The sequence below is a fragment of the Ursus maritimus genome, unplaced genomic scaffold, assembly GCF_017311325.1.
Source record: "Ursus maritimus isolate PB19 unplaced genomic scaffold, ASM1731132v1 scaffold_30, whole genome shotgun sequence".
Taxonomy (NCBI): Eukaryota; Metazoa; Chordata; class Mammalia; order Carnivora; family Ursidae; genus Ursus; species Ursus maritimus.
In genome coordinates, this window is record NW_024425564.1 from 31,567,869 (window position 1) to 31,588,172 (window position 20,304).

Genomic DNA, 20,304 nt, shown 5'->3' on the forward strand with positions numbered 1-20,304 from the left:
CCTAATTGATAAAGTTTTAAGCACCCAGTTATTTTAAATTTCATTTGTGTTTTCTGTTTTTCTTTGATTAGGTTTCCATATTCTTCTCCCATAAAATCCAGCTTATGGGTTCATTTATTTATTCTCATGCTTTTTGGTTTTCTATTTACCTTTCAACGTGATCTCTAATTTTTCGTTCTCCTCCAGCTGTCCTGTTGCATTCCAGGGGCCCCCATTCTGCTAGAAGGTGGGACCACATTCACAGGTTAACCTACAGGCTTCTGGCTTGTCCCTCTGCCCTGGGAACAGAAGGCCCTTAGCCTGTTCTCTGGGCCTCCCGGGAAAGAATGAGAGGATTCACAGGCTTTTATGTCTGTCTGGCTATTTCTTGTACGTCTCCTGTCACCCACTTCCCAGTGTCATTGTTCTCCCTGCTCCTGGTGTCACAGTTTACAGCCATCATCACCGCAGTACCTTCAGAAAGGGGCCGTTCTCCCCTTTGTCCCTCTAGTCAAGCTTGGACATGAACCCTTTCCATAGTTCCTCAAAGATTTCTAAATTGAGGTTGTAACATCTACCATGACTTTTTCAAACTTTGGGGTATCAGGAGAGGATCAGAGCACAGAGAATAACTTACTGAGAGTTGTAAGATATGATTACTTTGGGGATCCATGGGCCCAGGTCATCTGCAAGGGTTTATATTTGGGTTGAGTGTCCCTAGTTGGTAGCTGTCTTCCGTGGGGGTGGAAGTCGGCATTCCCCACCATTCATGGGCACCTGTAAGTGAATCTGAACTCCTGAGAGTTCAGGCCAATATCCCACTAGAATTAGGGAGAAAAGACCAATTTATTTCTCAGCCTAGGCCCTTTCTTCCTTTATTTCCTGGATGACTGATGGAAAGAATACTCATTTCTCCCAAAGGAAACATTGCAACTGACCTGGAGTGTTATTAGCTTAACCTATAGCTCTGGCCAAACACCCATATGGTAGAGTGGTGCCTCAGTGTTTAGCTTTATGTCCACAGCTTTGAGGGACCCATGAGCCCCAGGAAGCTGTATGCAGTTCTGTGGGTGGAGGCCTTTTTCCGGGGGGTGGGCGGGTGGGCAAGATCCACAGCCTTCATCAGATTGTGAAAGTGGTCCGGCATCTCTCCAAAGATTAAGAAGCACTTTAATACTGTGCCTCACGTCTGGATTGATTAGGTAGGACATCCATGGAATCATCTCGGTGGGGCATCACTGATAAGTCTTTCTTCTATCAGCGCATAAAAATGGGGCTTCTAAAGCTTCTCCCAGACCTCTGTGTCTGCGTCTGCTCTCTTACCAACAACTCCTCAAGCGCGGATATCTCCATGGAATAGCTTTTGGAACCCTACAGTCTCTATCCTTTCCTGCACAAGAAGCATTTCTCTAGGATTTACGTGAATCTGCACAGGTGTGAGTCTGTCTTGTCTTGACAGTCATGGCCTTCCTGCAGTATTCATTTCGGAAGACGTCTTTGCAAAATTTGACTGCTGGTGTGGCTGCTCGTCCTGGGGTATTATTCAGTTTCTACCTTGTGGCACTTTGAAACCTACTCCCATCAGGATTTTTGAGATTTTAAAGTCAAGATTTAGCTAGGTCTGAATTCCTTTTTCTTTCTTTCTTTCTTTCTTTCTTTTTTTTTTTAGATTTTTATTTATTTGAGAGAGAGAGGGAGTGAGTGTGAGCTTGGGAGAGCAGAAGGAGAGAGAGAAGGAATCTCAAGCAGACTCTGTGCTGAGCTCAGAGCCCCACCAGGGGCTGGGGCTGGATCCCATGACCTCGAAATCTTGACCTGAGCCGAAACCCCGAGTTGGCTGCTCAACCGACTGAGCCACTCAGGCGCTACCTAGCTAGGTCTGAATCGTTATAACCATGCATGCTTTCTTCTCCCTTCAGTCTTTGCAAGAAGGAAATGTCTCTGACACACCTGCCCTAGGATTTGGAGCCCAGTGGAGTGATGGTGGCAGTAAAGGTTTCCTTGCTCCTTCCGCATCTTGCCGCAGACATCTCATCTAGTCCCCCGTTGGAACTCAGGTGCTCTCCTGGCGTGGTGTGGGATTCTCCAGTTCCCTTGCAGTTTTCTGCAGACTCTGGAGGATCCCCTCTTTCTTTTCTGGTATTGGAGGGCAGCTGGTTTTGCACTGTGATGAGCTCAGTTTATGATGTCTGGCAGTGTGTTTAGTAAATGCTGTTTCTCTAATGCATGGATCATTTCTGTCCAGATCTAGGTCAGGTGCAGGAGTGGGGTGGAGTTCTTTGCAGTGGCAGTGCAGCTTTGAAAATTGGGCACCAAGGCAAAATATTCTTGAGGCCTACAGAGATAAAAAGCACTGTTCAGGGAAGGCTTTTTGCTGGGCCTCTCATCTTGCCTCTGCCATCCACTTCCCGGCATCATGTTTTAGTTTGAAATAAGATTGCTCTTTTGCCTTTATCTACCATTTTTCTCTCCTGTGTGGCTCTCCTTGCAAGAAGTAGGTTCTTGAGCTCTGAAAACAATCTGCTGGAGAGTTTCTAATAGTATTATTAGCTGTGGAAAAAGGAGACGTGTAGGATGCGAATGTGGGTCACCGACCGGGCAGGCGGTGCATTTTCTCAGGATAATGTAGTTTCTTGTTCTGGTGCCGTCTGTGAAGGTTAGTGAAGACCCCCGCTTTCAGTGCCCACCTTGTAACTCGGGAGGTAGATTGCAAAAAGGTGTTTCTGAATCTAGCCACAATCCGTGGGAGGGTAGAAAATATCTTCAGATTATGATCATGCCTGCTTCCTGTCTTTGTTCCCCGTGATGAGATTTACGCTATCTGGTATGTTTTCACAGGTATTTATAGGAAGCTGGGAGTGAAAAGTCTGAGACATTTTACTATTATATCATTTCCCCTGAAATTTTGAAATTTTTAGAAAGGATGATCTCACCAATTTGCAAATTTGTGATCACATAGACAGTGATAGGGGATTTTACCCAACTTAAAACAGCGTCTTTCCTACTGACTTTGAGTTTGAAATTAAACGTAAAGGAAATATAAAATTAGAAAGCGCTCCATTTAAGGTGAAAGAGCCTTTCGGTTTAGTATCAACTTCCGAGGGGCTCAATTGTGTGATTGCAAAGAATTCGATAGTGCTCTTAGTATTATGGGATGTCTCATTTTGAGCTGAATCAGAATAATTCCTTTCCAGCATTATCAGCATCTTCGTTTACAACTCAAGTGTATGTCAAGAAACGTGGATTCATGAGAAATCGTTTTGTAATTCAGACCTTCACTAAAGCACGTGGTCTCTCCTCCCCTGATACTTTGAATTCGTGCCCCCTGTCAGCTCTGGTTCCAGAGGGGAGCTAGTCTGCAGAGTTTCCAGGGCTGAGTGGCACTTCCGACCCAGGCTCTTGTGGCTGGTGAGGTTTTCGCCCAGTGCTGAGATAGCGCCACGCGGCGGGACGAGTTCGAGTCTTGCACTTGCAGTCGGAGGCTGGGTCTGTCTTGCTGTAGCGTTTTATCAGGTGGGCCCGGGCTGCCTACCTTTATCACGGGGTGCCTTTTCATGGTATTGGTTGGAGCTGTTGGGGCCCCACCTTGGTCACTGAGGCTCTTCTCTGCTGTCTCCCTGGCGTCCTTTGCTGCATAGTTGTTCCTCATGTAATTTCTTTTCCTCGAACGCATAGGGGATGGTGTCTCGGGTTGCGATAACAAAATACTGTAGACGAGGTGACTGAAACAACAGAACGTCACTTCTCACAATTCTGTGGACCGGCAAGTCCAAGACCAAGGCATCGGCAGATTTGGTGTCTGGTGAGGGTCTGCTTCCTGGTCCATGGAAGCTGTCTCCTTGACCGATGGAGCCATCCAGCATGTGTCTGTCCATACATGGTGGAAAGTGGAAGGGTCAAGGGAGCTTCCTGGTGTCCCTATTATAAGGGTACTCATCCCAGTCGTGAGGGCTCAGGTACCCTCATGACCTAATCGCCTCTCAGAGGCCCCACTTCCAAATACCATCCCATTGGGGATTAGGTTTCAACATAGGAATTTCGAGAGTACACAGTCAATGGCAAATGGTTTCATACATTGTGTTATTAGACCTCCCTGACATAGCTTAGAATAGAACAAAGAGTCACAGATAGCTAAAACCAAGAAGCGACTTTACCACCAGCCCTACCCAGCCATCTCCCAAATGCAAAGATCAAGGCCCAGAAGGTAACCCAGTTGGTGATAACAGAGCTGGGACTACTGGGGATTCATTTCAATCTCCCTGCCACTGTCCCTAGTTATTTCTGTGTCTGGGCTTGTAATCATATGTGGATTGATTATTTATTTATTTGTCAGAGAGAGAAAGAGTGAGAGAGAGAGAATGAGTGGGGGAGGGCAGAGAGAGAGGGAGAAGCAGATTCCTCTCTGAGCAAGGAGCCTGATGTGGGGCTGGATCCCAGGACCCTGGGATCAGGACAGGAGCCGAAGGCAGATGCCTAACCGCCTGAGCCACCCAGGCATGCCCATGTGTGGATTTCTTTTTTCTTTTTTTTTTTTTTAAAGATTTTATTTATTTAACAGAGGTAGAGACAGCTAGTGAGAGAGGGAACACAGCAGGGGGAGTGGGAGAGGAAGAAGCAGGCTCACAGTGGAGGAGCCTGATGTGGGGCTCCATCCCATAACGCCGGGATCACGCTCTGAGCCGAAGGCAGACGCTTAACCGCTGTGCCACCCAGGCACCCCCCATGTGTGGATTTCTATAACTCATCACGAGGTGTATCCAAACCAGGAACATCCACCCTTTCTATAACTACATGAGCTAAAATGTGGTTTCTTGTTCTTCTTTTGTGGGTCCTTTTTAATACACTTGCTGTGGCACATGTTGGGAGTCTGTTGAACGCTTTCAAATCAAAACTATTGAATAATTTCATGTATTCATATTCATTAGTACTCAACAAGTACAAATGTCATTTGTGGCCCTTCAAAGTGTACAAAACATAGGAGTTTGAGGGCTTGGCAATCAACGTACTGGTACCTTTATTTTGAAATTTGTTTTGTTTGCAATCAACAAAAGGTAAAATAAAAAAAAAAAGGCCCTTTCTGAAAGTTTGGCTGAGGTCCTAGAATTTGTACATGCCTTTGCAATATGCTTATAGTATGCTGCCTTTCTAGTACCCTCGGCCCCCGTTCTTGGCTTCTTCAACTGACCAACTAAGAGAGGAAAAGGAAGGGGATTTCTCTTCTGCCCCCAGAGGATGGTAAATATTTTAGAAGAATTTTTTTAAAACTGTGGTTGGGGCACCTGGGTAGCTCAGTCAGTTAAGTGTCTGGCTTTGGCTCAGGTCCTGATCCCAGGATTCTGGGATCGAGCCCCACATCGGGCTCCCTGCTCAGCAGGGAGTCTGTTTCTCCCTCTCCCTCTGCCTGCTGCTCTGCCTGCTTGTGCTCTCTCTCTGTCAAATAAATAAATAGAGTCTTTAAAAAAATAAAATAAAATTGTCGTTAAACATATAACATGAAGTTTATGGTCTTCACCATTTTATAGTGTATATAGTTCAGGTATATTAAGTACATTGCATCATTGTCAAACCTCACCACTATCCATCTCCAGGTCTCTTTCGTGTTGAGGAACTGAGACTCTGTATGTTAAAATACTTTCTATATTCAAATAAATCCATGAAGCTGAAATAGTAAAATTCTAATGGTAGAAGGTTCAGTAGTGATGTATCACTATTTTTTTAAAAGAATTTATTTATTTATTTGTGAGAGAGCAAACACAAGTGTTGGAGGGGATGGGCAGAGGGAGCAGCAGGCTCCCTCATTGAGCAGGGAGCCTGACACGGGACTCGATCCCAGGACCCTGGGATCATGACCTGAGCCAAAGGCAGATGCTTAACCAACTGAGCCACCCAGACACCCTTGACGTATCCCTATTTTGAATTGTATTCTCCACGTCAACATTTCTGCATCTTCAACATTTATATGGTGCTTTGCTATACATATTCTCATTGAACATTCAGAATACAGGAGAGGTTCCCATTTTATAAAGGAAGAACTGGAACTGGTACTAGGGGAGAGGTAACAATGGAGTCAGAATTCCGGCTCAGTGCTCCTGCCCTGAAATCCTTTCTGTTTCCATTATTCTGCATTTCCAAAGACTGTGACTAATATTTTCTTTCTTTATCTGTTTATCCTATGTCTTTATTTGGTGGGGCTGGGGTAGGTGTTGAGAAGGTGGATTCGTGGCATTTGTTTTAAATTATGGGTCTTGCTCTAACAATAGACAGTCTTGTTCATAACCTTGGGCATCTCATCAGATCAGGGATTATTGTGCTTTGCCTAAACACTGACTAGATGGAGCAGATGTCTATTCAAATATTACTTTAAAAAATGCCTGGAATTGTATTTAAATTGCTCCTATTATTCACTAATTAAATTGCAGATTGTTTCTCCTGGGGATTTTGCACTAGGCTGAGTTTCTTCAATTGTTCATGTTGGACAATGACAAAATAAATCTTTTGCGGTGTAGCTTAGTGGAAAAATCCTGCTGAATGGACTACATAAGTCCACAATCATCCTCCAACAGACCTACTTAAAAACAACAACAACAACAATCTGTTTTCCTCTTTTTGGCAAGATGGAGCATGGACAGATAGTGGGCTTTTGTTTTACTTTTATTTGTGGATTTTGAGGCTGGTGCTTCACATACCTGGAGGGGTCTTAGATACAATGGAAGCCCATGTGTTCTATTGACTGTGTCAGCCCCCTTGGTTGGTGTGGATTTTACCAAGAACAGCACAATGGAATTTAGATATTTTAAAACCGCATGCGTGTCTCCCACATGGCTGCCACAGTTTAAATCTTTCATCAGTCCTTTGAAGGGGATTAGGTGCGGCCACCAGGTCACCCGAGGACTTCATCTATGGTCCTTATCAGTTGCTGTTGCCTTTGCTGTCCTGTTTATAGAAGAGTCTCCCGTGTGCTATTCTCATTTGCAGAGGGAAGGAAGAAAAACCAAATTGGGACAAGGAATGAGACAGGAGAGCTCAGTGTTTCTCCAGACCAGGGACTTAACATTTATTTATTTATTAAAAAAAATTTTTTTTACTGTATTGTAAGTTATCTCTATACCCATCCTTGGGCTCGAACTCACAACCCCAAGATCAGGAGTCACCTGCCTTACAGACCTCACCAGCCAGGTGCCCTGACCTTGACATTTTTGAACAGGAATGCTTGCTTGCTCTTAAAATGTCAATCATTTCCATTCCCCTAGAATAATGCACAACAGTTTTATGCTAACGTTCACTCCTATCCAGAGATAATTAAGACTATCTGCTCTCGGAATAGATAAATTCCTGAAAGCACTGGCATCGGGACAGTGTCTCTGCTGAGCCTTTCACGTACATTGTCCTATTTAATTGCAACCCGTTGAGGAAGGTGGTATTCTCCCCATTTTACAGACGAGGAAAGTGAGATTCAGCGAGATAAGAAACCTGCTCAGAGGTCACACTGATGATACCCACCAGATCTGGGATTGTGTCCATTCTGTGATGAAGTGCTCAGGATTTGAAAAATGCAACATGAGTTTTTACAGGGTTGTGACTGATGTTAATGTTCTTTGGACTTGAGAACTCACGTGGAAGCAAGGAGAGCATATGGACTTTAAAGACAATGTCAGATCAAATGTAAGAATTTCGTTCCGCTCCACGAAATGGTGCTAACACTGGCAGAGCTGAAGTGGGGAGCTGTCGAGCTACCAAAATATTGGATGGGGAATGGAATGCTGTTACAAATCAAGTGTCTCTGAGTGCCCCTAGACAGCTGGTGAGAAAGAGTTTGTCACCAATGTAAATAATCAGAGAGAAGTTGGGATATGCTCGCAGCTACCCAGAGATCTCCACATGGAACTGCTGAAAAGAAACCAGGGAGTGTGAAGAAATGAAGGTTGCTGGCTGTGCAGGATAAAGGAGGGCTGAATCTTGGCACCCACAGATAGAAATGACAGTAGCCAATAACAGAACTGGAAGAGAGACATTTCCTTCTGGATCCATTCAGAAAAGGATGTCTGTAAAGCAGATACATCACCACTGGTTTTGTCCGATCAAAATGCGGGACCACATGTAAAAGGGACCCTTCACATACCTCTTCCCATTTTGAGGCACCCTATGTATTGTGTTGTAGGTACAGACCTAGTTTAGCCTTATATATTTAATTTATTTTAAAAACCAAAACACTCCTTTCCACGGAACGTCATACTGCTTCATTGTGAGGCACAGATTCCCCTACTTAAGTTTTGGAATGAAATGTAGGTATTTCGTTCTTCATATCGTTTCCCAGTGTTCGTTGTAAGAGGTGATATGGTGGGCGCCTCGTGGTGTTCTCTGGCTGTGCTGTAGTGTTTCAGAAACACTGAGGTGGTTCGGTAACCTTTTGTAGGGTAGTGGTGAAATCCTCCACTGCAGGGCGGTTTATAGGTCAGTAGGAACAAAATGTTGCTGCTTATTTCTGAATGTCAAGTCACAGTGACCCACTTTTTTTTTTTTTTTTTTTTTTGCTTATCTTTTCATGATTCAAATTTTTCTGGTGTATATTTCTTGGGTGATTTTTCTCCTTTGGTGCCTCTTCTCATGGGATCTTTGCTCTGACGCTCACGTGCTAATGTGGGTCTTTGAATCACATTTTATTGAAAGATTTTATTTATTTATTTGAGAGAGGGAGAGAGAGCACCAGTGGGGGGAGAGGCAGAGGGAGAGGGAGAAACAATGGCGCGTGTTGCGGGGCTCGATCCCAGGACCCTAGGATCATGACCCAGGATCTGCTGCAGATGCTTGACTGACTGAGCCACCCAGGCGCCCCCTCACTGGCCTTTAATGAGAAATTTTTGAAAGCAATTGATCTTCGCCCCAAGAAGAAATCCATACATTCACATGTCCATAAGATTTTTTTCAATAATTTCAATGGTGGATTCATCCCTGAACTCTTGGTTATGAGTCCTTTGTTCTGAATGACCGAATGTCATTTTGAATATACTTGGCTTTGGGCACTGACTATTTGTGTGGTCCCCAGAGAAAGGTGTCCTTTGAGGTTGTTTGAGACAGGAGGAGATCTGGACATTTCTAGATTTCATGTGCATGTGCCATGGGCCACACTTTACAGAGAGAGCACTTGAGTTTGAGAGTGTGTTTCATGGGGATGTTGGATTGGTGAGAAATGGGACCAGAGAATTATTAACATAATTCATGGCTTAGTCTTTTTTTTTTTTTAAACTTGGAACATACACTAAACATGAAGATTTACAATAACAAATGTACTGAAAACAAATAAAGGTAAATACAGCTACATTGGACACTGAGAATGAAGGACAGAGAGATCCTTGATGTCAGGACGATGTTCTAGTGATGTATGTTTGGGCAGCTCTTATATGTGTTTAAATATGGGCTCTGGGTGTGGAAGAAGCCAGTCCTCCTTAGACATCTTCTGGGAGGAGATGAATTTTGGGTTGGAGCTTCATCTTGAATCTTACTTCCCAGTGACAAACCACCCAGCACGGGAAGAAAGCCCAGAAGAGCTTCAAGACCTCCCTGCCCTCCTTTCTCCTCATGGGAGGAATGTGCCCCTTCACTCCTCAGCTCTTGAACTGCTGTTGGAGATTCTTGCAGCAAATAAACTCTGCAAATCTTGGCCTCAAAGGATTCCAAACCATCACCTTAGACCACATGTCCACCCTACCAGCAATGTGTAACAAAAGGCCACAAAACAACAACAAACGTGACTTCATCCTCCTGTAAATTCCAATAATAATAATAATAATAATAATAATTCTTTATACTCACATGACGTCTATCAGTCATGCCTTTTCATCACCCTAGTTTGTACATGAGACTGAAAAGCTCTTAAATTAGGTCAGGGGTCTTTTTCTAACACAACTCCGTAGTCCTTTTACTACCAAAGCAAGCCAAGCATGTGGCTGGCATTCAGCAAATAGCTGCTGAGCAAATATTAAAAAGGCCAGATAGCTAGTGCCCTTTAAACTCTCTAAAATCCTCACCACGTTGGAACAATGATTCAAGGCTATATTGTCGGAGGCTGAGCCATCGACTTGCTATTATGATGAGCTAGTCTTGTAACTTATCCTAAGTCTACATTGCAGGTCGACTATAGGGTCTGCATTTTTGATTTTCCATTGATGTTTATGATGCATAGAATCATGATGGGTGGATTTATCATGATATTATAGTAATTTTATTGCACGGCTTCAGTTGTTGGCAGAGATGAAATAGATTCCTTCACTAAATTCATTAGATTCACTGACTCTCAGGATGCCTGGGTGGCTCAGTTTGTTAAGCATCTGCTTTCAGCTCAGGTTATGATCTCGGGGCCCTGGGATCGAGGTCCACATTGGGCTTCCTGCTTAGCAGGGAGTCTGCTTCTTTCTCTCTCCCCCTGCCCTTCCCCACGGCTCATTCTCTGTCTCTAATAAATAAATAAATAAGTCTAAATTCATTGACTATCATATGCTAGGTGTTATTTTATACGGTAAGACAAAAGTATGACTGAGAAGTGGTTTTCTGCTTATAAGCAGCTCTCAGTTTGGCAGGGCAGATAGATACATGAGTAGTAATCACAATATCTAATGTGTTAAGTGGCCTGAAAGAGGTAAGGAAAGAAAGGACCAAGGAATAATTGATTTTGCCTGGGACTGGGGCAAGGACAGGGTGAGGAATGAGATTGGAATGGCAACATTCCAAGCAGAGGAAGAGCCTGTGCACAGCACAGAGGAAAGTGTGGAGATCTCTGAGTAATGTGCCTGGAGTCTGGGCTTCCGGGAATGGCAGGAGATGACATGGAGATGTATAGACACTCTAGAAGGTTTTTTAAGCTGCCATTCAAAGTAGTTTGGGTTTTTTCTTGTGTGTACTGGGTGCTTTCGAATGGGTGAAAGCAGGTTCTGACTACTACTTTTTTTTTTTTTAAAGATTTTATCTATTTATTTGGAGAGAGAAAGAACATGAGCAGGGGGAAACCAAGAGTTGAATGCTTAACCGACTGAGCCACCCAGGTGCCCCATGACTACCACTTTTTTTTTTTTTTTTTTTAGTAAGTCTCTACACCCAGATCTGGGTTCTGGCCTGAGGTAAGTATTACATGGGGACCATAATTGGCCAGAGGAACTATTTCATCCACTCCAACAAATTGTGAGGGAAGTTTAGCGGAAATTTCTTGTAGGGCATGGTGACTGCTGCCACATGAACACAGAATCATTTTAGAAAGTGAGGAGCTCCTCCTGAATGTAAGGTTATTTATTTGTTTGCTTAGAATTAAGAGAAACAAAAGTGAGCTTGACGTGTTTCTCATTTTGGCATTTTGACTTGGGGATCTGAGAAAGATCAATGTTGTTATGCGTGCCGTCCCTTTTAAGTTGGCTGTACCTGGGACTGATGTCAGAAGAGTAGGAGCCAACAATGTAAATAAAATAGGGGCAACAGCAAACTATTCAAAATACTGAATCTAGGTTGTTCGGTGCTTGGTGGGGTAAGAAAATTACTTAGACCCCGTATAACCTGTATAACTGGATTGACATGTTCCGGCAAGTAGTTCTAATAAAAACAACTCCAGGGGGCGCTTGGGTGGCTCAGTCAGTTAAATGTCCGACTCTTGATCTCAGTCAGGTCTTGATCTCAGAGTCGTGAGTTCAAGCCCCGCATTGGGCTCTATGCCTAGCAGGGAGCCTACCTAAAAAAACAAAAACACCTCCACTTTGTCATATACTTAGTAGCATTGTTGCCCTGTTGGTTCCTTCATCCAATAACACATGTTTATTGAACACCTACTAAGTCTTAGAGGTTAAATTTTAGGAAACTTTCGAAAAAGAGGCCCTCTTTGCAGCCCAGGTCTAGGAAAATACTTACGATGGAGACTTCCAGGACTGTGTGAGTGAAAACTTTGTCATTAATTAATTAATTAATTAATTCAATAGATATTTATCTTGATCACTAACAAAATGCTGGGCCCTACACTGTGAAGTGATGCTGGGAATTTGATGTTGAACTCTGTAGACTCAGCGCTTGTCTTAATGGAGTTTGTGTTCTGGGAAGAGATTTGCTTCCTAGAAAGACCAGAATCTTCCTAGAAAGATTAGCCTGTGTTTGAAGAGTGGCTGGGTGAACTTGAAGACAGACCAGACAGATCCCGCGCTAATCCAGTTGGGAGAGAACAGTAGCCCTACAAGGGGCAGGGCTGCAGGAATGCAGAGAAATGGCTGGAGTGGGAAAATTTGTGTTAGGTAGGATCTCAATGGCACTTGGTGACTGACTGCATGTGGGGATCTTGGGCAGCCTCAGGAAGAGGATGCTGTTCTATCCACTAGGAAACACAGTACTTATCTATGGAGGTGGGCATTATTTTCAGTGTAATTCAAAAAGAATGAATACAGACTGATGGAAGAACCCTTTAGGTTGTTTCCTAGTTCAGCCAATGGACAGATGCACTGGAGAGAGGGGAGGAATACATTCAGAAGGGTGACCACTCTGATTTTGAATTTTTTCTCTACTTTCAAATTCCAAGGCCAGTTGATTATGCCTCATTAGTTTGAGGGAGACTGTGATCCTATAATCTGTTTCATTTCCAGAGGAGGAGAGAGATGTATATTTCCTTGGAGGAGATTTTTGCAGCCTTTGAATAAAAGCCCTTCCAGTCCCACCTTTAGCTGAAAATCAATGGTGTCTGGTGTTTATCAGAAGCCACTCAACACTCTAATGTCCAGGTCACCAGCACTCATATTTTATGCCTGTCACTTTGAGCCAAATAATCTCTAATGGTCCCCAACTGCTAGGATCTCCAGCTCCCATTCTCTTGGATCTTCAATTTTTTTTTTAATTAAAAAAAAAATCTCTTCTAGAAAGGCACATTTGATTTGTTGCTGAATTAATGTTTTTCTCCTTTTGAACGTGCCATCCAGGTCGTTAATGGAAACATGTAGTCTATGGTGGCTGCCGGGCTTGCCCTTTTTATTTTACTACGTTTTAAGTATAAAATATAAAAATTGCCTGCGCTCTGTTAAAAGAATGTATAGCTGGAATTTTAATTTGATTATCTTTCCCAATTTTCTCAGGCTTTCATAGGCAAGTCCTTGTTTGAACAGCTGTACTCCTGTAACTCTCAGTAACAAATGAATGAGGAATGATTTTGTGTTGCAAGTCAGATGAAAGGAACTTCCTAAGAAAGACAGATCGTTAAAAGAAGGAAGAAAAACTAGCAAATATTTGAGAAATTTAGCAACTATTTAAAACAAACTAAAGCAGTTTACTCTAATAATTCTTTTCTAATGATCTTAAAATAGGCTGTCATTAATAGAGAAGGTGTCTTATTTCTTTTAGGTTTTAATATTGGGTGGAAATAACATTTAAAACTAGAGTCAGCAGGAAAGGAGAAATGCTAAAAACTGAGACGCATGAAAAAGCTGGATGTAGTCAGTTTTCCATTATCTGTAATTTTCTGCCTTCTCTATGCGTGTTGCCCGTTGCCGGTTGGGGGGAGGGGAGGGGAGGGGGAGGGGCTGTGAAATATGTCTGCCTCCAATCACAAAGAGATCCAATTAACATGTGAAAAGATATTTGAAAGAGCTGTGGGATAGAAAGGCTTTTGGCTTTCAACGTCTTACCTCCTGGATAGATTTGAAAGCATAAAATCAAGCTAAAGTAAATTCAGGGAAACATTGATTCACCCAACTGAATAAACAACTTACTGAATTTGCTAATCTAATTAATCAAACCCTGCTTCTCCTTTCCAAAGTAGATTCACAGGCAGTAAAATAAATTAAGTCAACATTTTTTTCCCTCCACTTGCTAAAAATAAGCTTTCTTTCCCTGGGTAAATCGGTCATTTAAATTCCCAAGGCTGTACTCCCGCTGTCCACTGGCAGGAAGCAATTGTATGGATGTGAAATCGCTTCTCAGCAGATTGCCGAGTGTGGGTTCTGAGTATCATATCTCAGCTCTACCACCTTAACTGATAAATAAAATAAATATTAACTGAAGGTATTGTTAGAGATCAATAGCCTATGGATGATGTTGTTCTGCAGATACGGGAGCCTGTGACTTATACATATACTGTAAGGATGGTAGGAAATAATGACTTTGGGGGAAAAAATTCTGGAAAATTAAGGATATTTTGAATTTGACAACAGTCGCAAGCGGGAAGATTTAGAGACCAAAGTAGGAAAAACAGTTCAGTAGTCTGCAGATCTGGTGCTTCATGTTGCGTTTCCCTAACTTGAGACCGCTAGAGTGAGTCAGGTTTAGGTTGCTTGCATACACAGACGGTAGAATAACTTCATACACAAGTGTATTCACATACGGTATACAAGGAAGCGGGAAGGACAGAATAAACAGGGAAGAATGTAAATGGAAAGATTATAAGGTGGTGATTGATAAGCACTATGCGAGTTAGGCAAAATATAACACATGGTTATTCTAGATAACAAGTCAAGCGTGAGTCAAGACGTATCACTAGGTTTTCTTTGTTTGTTATTTGAAGGCATGATACCAGGATGCAGAAATAACACCGCAGATTTCAATTGAGAAGAACACCGTTTGCATTAAAGTCCTGCCCACGTGACATGTCTTTTGCTTTGCCCTGAACAAAAGTTCAGGAAGAGTCTAAGTGCAAAGCCTTTCCAGATGACTTCTTAATGCCACCAACCCTAGTTACCTTGCTGGTGGCCTCACCTTGAGGATCAAAGATTCCCCAAGGATTGCCTTTCCCCACATTTCCTTCTGCGATGGACCTATTTCTATTCTTTCCCGTCTTATTCAACCTAGGATATTACGCTCAAAACTCACTTATATGCCCAACTTAATCTTAATTAAAATGTAAGGGAAGATTAGGGCAATAGTTTAATGGATTAAACAGTTCTTGGAAGTGCTCCCTTTTCTGACAGTAAGTCTTAGTAGTGCTGTCATTTCTTAATACCCCTTTCTACTTCGACTTTCGAGTGCTGGCTCAACGTTCTCTTTTAACTTACAGATTATTTTGCTATCTGGGAATTCATGCCCCTGACTTTGACTTCGGGTCAAAATTGCTTTCCTCACAGTCTGAACTGGGAAAGTTGTAAAACATTAGAATGTCCTTCGGCGGTGGGCTGTGGAATGTCATGTAAGTTATTACTAATTTTTTTCAGAATGTGATGGATTTTTCACGTGTAGATTTGGTGGCGTAGATAACCAAACTAGATGGGTTTCTAAGAATTCGCATTGTAATTTATCAAGTTATCCTTAGCATTCAATTGGGGAAGGATTTGGCTGGATGCAGGTGAAGATGCGAAACAGTACCTTGTGTTAATTGTGATGGCCAAGCCATCCTTAAAAAACTCACAGTTTTCCTGTGATATTTCCCCAATTCCATCCATGGTCGGGTGTTAGTAAACACCTGAGTCACTCCATGTGAAGCATTAAGCATAGCGTCTAGGACCCTGTAAGTGTACTTATCAATGTTAGCTATCATTATTATTATTTTCAGTATTTATAATAGAACTATTTATTTTTATATTTAATTTTATTTTGATTTTATAACAAAGACATTTATTTTTATATTCTCTGTGCTCTTATATGGTAACTCATACATCATACATGCATTCAAGTACCCATAACATTTTTTTCTTTTCGTTTTCTTTTTTTTTTTTTTAAAGATTTTTTTATTTGAGACAGAGTAAGCGAGAAATAGCATGAGCTGAAGGGTGGAGGGGCAGAGGGAAAGGGGAGAAGCAGACTCCCCGCTGATCAGGGAGCCTCACATAAGGCTGGATCCAAGGACCCCGGGATCATGAACTGAGCTGAAGGCAGATGCTTAACTGACTGAGCCATCCAGGTGCCCCCCCAAAAATTTATTTAAAAAAAAAAATTTATTTCTTGCCTGCTGTGTTTCAGGCACTGGTGTTAGATTCCGCAGATAACAGAGATGACTAAGGCAAGGTCTCTGTCCCTCTAAAAACGACGGTTTACCTTTTATAACAATATATCATGCTGTAATATATTCGTTTACGTCTTCTAGATTGTGAGTTTATTTGAAGTCAAAAGCATGGGAGCCAAAAAATTTGTGTCATCTTACCCTGAAATAGTTTAGGATTAGAAAGAAATCCCAAAGCGCTTTGCATTGGTAAAATGACTTTATTTGAAAATTTTTTATTAGCACTTAGCACAGTATCTGACATGTAGACAACTCTTAATAAATCCAGCTACTCTCATCAGGCCATTTGTTTTGTTTTGTTTTCTTTTTTTTTAAATTAAAAAAATTTTTTAAAAAGGTTTTATTTATTTATTTGACAGAGAAAGAGACAGTGAGAGAGGGAACACAAGCAGGGGGAGTGGGAGAGGGAGAAGCAGGCTTCCTGCTGAGCAGGGAGCCCAATGAGGGGGTGGGGGGGTGGGGGTGGGGAGGGCTTGACCCCAGAATGCTGGGATCATGACCTAAGTCGAAGGCAGATCCCCAACAACTGAGCTACCCAGGCGCCCAGGCCGTTTGTTTTCAATGTGGCTCTCTGAATAACTTTTCATTGAAAAGTATGTCTTTAGTTAGGGGACCCAAAAAGGGGTAGAGAATCATACTAAAAGGTTGACCATTGCTGCGTTTTCCCGCCAGTTCTATTAAGATGTAATTGACATATAATACTGTATGTATAGCGTCAAGGTGTATAGCATAATGATTTGATAGATGCATGTATTGCAAAATGATTTCCACAGTGTTTAGTTAACATCCATCACCTCACACAGCATTTTTTTTCTTATGAAAAATTAAAGATATTGTATTCAGTTCTGGACCCGTTTGGGAATATTGACATCCCTATTTATGCTTTAGGAGCCCGTACTATAGCAATAATCACCATTGTTACCATCATCACAGTATCTCCCTACCCATAATACCTCGTGTTATGTAGAGCTCCCACAACTCCTGGCTCATTTGAACCCTATAATAATTCTATGAGATATGGAGGGCAGCAGATTTTTCTGTATATTATGGATGTGGGCAACCTTCCCAGATAATAATGATTTCCCCAAGATTGAGTAACTAACATTAGGGCTCAAATCCAAGTTTCTTCAGTTCAAATCCATTGTGTTCACCGCTAGGCTAATACAGCTGGGATATTACATAGACAGGTGAAAAACCTGGGACTATTTCAGTGTGGAAAAGATGACCACTATCTTACCATGTCTGAAAGCTTATCCTATAATTGGGGTATTAATTAGTCTTACTCTGAAATTTTTCAGAGTGAAATTCTGAATGTATGTTGCTTAAGTCTCCATTTATTTTGGTTTGATAAGGAAATTTTTTTCTGAAATGCAAGGCTAGGGGTGCTCTGGCCTCTGCCCACCTATTGGCCTCATTTCATTAAGTTCTTCCCCGCCCCATTCATGACTCATTGGTGTTCTTCTCTACCACAGGACCTTTGCACTGCTGGGCCCTCTGCCTAGAGTGCCATTCCTCATTCCCCATAGTTTTGCTTGATTGAATCTTATACATCCTTTAGGACTCAGCCTTATAGTTGCTTGCCCAGAGAAGACTTCCCCAAAAGAATCAATGTTGCACAACAACCTCAGTAAATGAGTCAGGGTCCCTAATTTAGGGAAATGGTTGCTACCTGTTTTGCCCCACCAAGCACCAGGTGCTGTGGTTTGCACTGTTGCCAGGTAATCCTCCCGATTACAGCTGCTGCCAGGAGTATGGCTGCTCGGTTTTGGGGACTCAGCCTTGTAATAAGACTTGGCCCCCCACACTGGACACCCCGGTTGCCGTCCTGACCAATACAAGCAAATCATTTCCATACCAGTATGTAGTGTCCTTCCTCACGTTGCTCACATGTGAATCCCAGGTTTGCAAGGGCGAATCTCATTGGTGGTGCCGAAGTCACCCTAGCTGCAAAGGAATCTGGAGAACTGGGTTTCCTAAGTTCTGTACTCTGAAAGGGGCACTCAGCAAGCCAAAAAATCAGCCAACCACATTAAGGCTGTTCCAAAGGTGCTGACCAGCCAGAAACATGACAAATATCTTCGGCACTGAGACGCGTGTTCTCATCTGGATAATGGACCAGTCATACCTGCCTCACAGTTGTAAGGATTACATAAGGTGATTTGTGAAACTATGGAATCAATGGTACAGAGAGATAGAAGTAGAAAATAATGGTATTCGTCTGCTATGACTTAGATCTGTGGCCCAAACATAACATCGAATGCTTAAACGGTTGATTAATCTTCAATTCACTCTAGAGGTTTTTAAAATACGAAGGACATTCTGTTTCCCCCAAAAGCGTTTTAAATGTTTAGGAGAAATTGAACAAAACACAGCACTTTTTATATCAAAGTGGTTCCCTTATAAATTTATATCCTCTCCACATTTTTGTTTTGTAATGGAAACATACACAATGATGCCAAGCATAGAAATTGTAGTTTAAAAAATGTGGGTGAGTTTTCAGCTACTTTTGACTCCTTTCTGAATTTTAAGGCTTTGTTCTAATCTAGTTTTTACTCCAGTTTCATCGTGAATACAGCCCTCTTGTTCCAAAACAGACAATGGGCTTTATTCAACTCTCAGTGCTTTCCACATTTGGTTTTTCTGCCATGGCCCTTCGGTGACTCTACTAGCAGGATTCTTATCTTGGAAAAAAATGTAGATGTGACAGCTGAGTTTTTAGCACAAGTAATAGCAGTTGTGTAAAAGGGGGTATGCACAAAAATGCTTGTAGCAGTTGCCAGATTTCATTAATGCTCATGCTGTGGGAATTGTTCACATATGCGGCAAATGGGATGCTGGCCTTCTTCAACGGGGAAACTTCCTCCATAGGAGAGGTCAATAACAATGCAATTTGAAAGGAGAAAGAGCCAGGCGGGGCTGTTTTCCTATTGGACAGAAATGTTCCTCCGTATAACATGTCAGACTTTTGAGTTACGCCATTTGGTTAGCTTTCCTTTTCGATAAATATTAAATTAAAATAATGTATTGCTAGAAAAAAGGAAAACGTGGCCCTGCTTCGCAGAACCAAAAATTGGGTTATCATGCTTGGATTGTTTGATTTCTGTCATCTTAAAGTTATCTTTTATGGAGGAATATGGAGAATTCTAAGATAAGTGCTTTCAGATGCCTTCTTACTTAAGTGATACTTGGTACCGGATTGAAGAGCATCGTGGATTACCAATTTTCTCATGCTGAATTTGAAAGAATTTCCTCTCAACATACACTCTACTTCTTCTTCCTCCACCCTTTTCCTGCTTATCTACACACAAGCACACACTCACTCCTTTACACTGAACCTCAATAGGACATTTGTTTTGAGACTTACCCTTACGTTGGGTTTTAGTAAAGGTCTTGGCCTGGACGTCGAGGCTGCCTTATGAATAGCACCCAGTCAACAGAGCTCGCTTGAGGTGCATAGTAAACTAATACACAGTAAATTTTGGCGATTCAAAATTTATTTCAGTGAAATGGATAAGTATTTGTGCGATCTGTGAATATTTTCCAGCTATAAAAATTCAAATTCCATCTCTCAAAATACATCTGAGCGTAAGGGAGCTAGCTGTTGATTGGGGAAGGGGGAATGAGGTACACTGGGGAAGAAAGGGAATATTCAGAGTGGAAGCTTTTGCTGTAATTGGTGATGTTGGAAGTGATTTGGCCCCCCTTCCCCCAAGCCCCGCTTTTTGTCTGCAAAGGAGCTCTCAGGTGACCCAGTGGGTGTATTGTGATTGCCTTTTATTTTATCGACTTAACTGAATTCTTAGATTCCTCTCTGCCATTTGATATTGACAAACCGTAAAATTCTTGCAGACCCTGCTCAGTAGCCCCTTACAAAGAATTATCTTGTTAATAAAGTCAGCATCATTTGGAATTCAGGTTTAATTAAAATGGAAAAGTACATGATTATGTAAAGATTTTTCCTCCTTTAAGCGTATATCCTTTTATTGTCTCTTTGCCTTTTCTCTAAATTCGGAGACAGATTTTACTTCAAATCCATTTCTGCAAGGCGAATTTTTACAGAATCTGTTGTAATACCTGTTCTGCTGTTAGCTTTTGAATTAAAGAAATTAAAAAAAAAATAAATTAGGTTAAGAAGGGTGTTATGAAGTAGAGTCCAGGGAGGTAAAAATGAAAAACAAATCTGTGTCATCCAGGGATTTTAGTTTTTAAGGATGCCGTTTGAAGATAATGATTGTTTATGGACTCTTTAAAGATGTTTTCTCCGAAGAGTTGCCAGATAACAGATTAGTTATCTGAGAGTGGTTTGAAAGGCCTTTTGAAATTGCCTGGGTGACAGTACTACCTTCTGCTACTTTTAAAGCTCCTTTGAAGTTGGCTTTTTATAT

At 42.0% G+C, this 20,304-nt stretch overlaps 1 long non-coding RNA gene across 2 annotated transcripts in view; it reads left to right on the plus strand.

Moving 5' to 3' along the window:
• LOC121106088 overlaps positions 1-20,304 on the plus strand; it is a 107,274-nt gene that overhangs the window by 47,465 nt on the left and 39,505 nt on the right. Inside the window, exon 3 of one of the 2 annotated variants that reach the window (XR_005838819.1) lies at positions 14,981-15,761. The exons of the other annotated variant lie outside the window; for it this stretch is intronic. This is a non-coding gene — a long non-coding RNA (uncharacterized LOC121106088). Of the gene's footprint in view, positions 1-14,980; positions 15,762-20,304 lie in introns of those variants that run through there. 2 annotated transcript variants of the gene reach the window in all.